This window comes from Chrysochloris asiatica, unplaced genomic scaffold (genome assembly GCF_000296735.1).
Source record: "Chrysochloris asiatica unplaced genomic scaffold, ChrAsi1.0 scaffold00089, whole genome shotgun sequence".
Lineage (NCBI taxonomy): Eukaryota > Metazoa > Chordata > Mammalia > Afrosoricida > Chrysochloridae > Chrysochloris > Chrysochloris asiatica.
In genome coordinates this window covers 1,767,220-1,767,723 of record NW_006408607.1, presented here as the reverse complement: position 1 = coordinate 1,767,723, position 504 = coordinate 1,767,220, and positions in this window count along the sequence as shown.

Below are 504 nucleotides of genomic sequence, written 5' to 3'. Positions count from 1 at the left end.
TATGGTTGTTAAGTGCTGTTGAGTCGGTTCCAACCCATAGTGATCCTATATGTTGTTGATGTGCTTAGGTGCCATCAAACCGGTACCAACCCATATAGACCTTATGCACAGCAAAATGAAACACTACTCAATCCTGGGCCAACCTCACTACTGTTGCCATGTTTAAGTTCATCGATGCTGCCACTTGGCCAAACCATATCATTGGGGACCTTCCTCTTTTTCTCTGACCCTCCACCTTACCAAACACAATACCCTTATCCAGTGATTGGTCCCTCCTGAAAATGTGTTCAAAGTATGATAGACAAAGTTTGGCCATGTTGGCCTCCAGGGAGCACTCTGGCTACCCTTCTTCCAAAACAGACTTATTGGTTCCTTTGGATACCCATGACACTTTCCATATTCTCCTCCAACACCATAAATCAAAAGCATCAATTCTTCTATGGTCTTCCTTATTCACTGTCCAGCTTTCACATGAATATGAGGTTATTGAAAATACCATGGCTT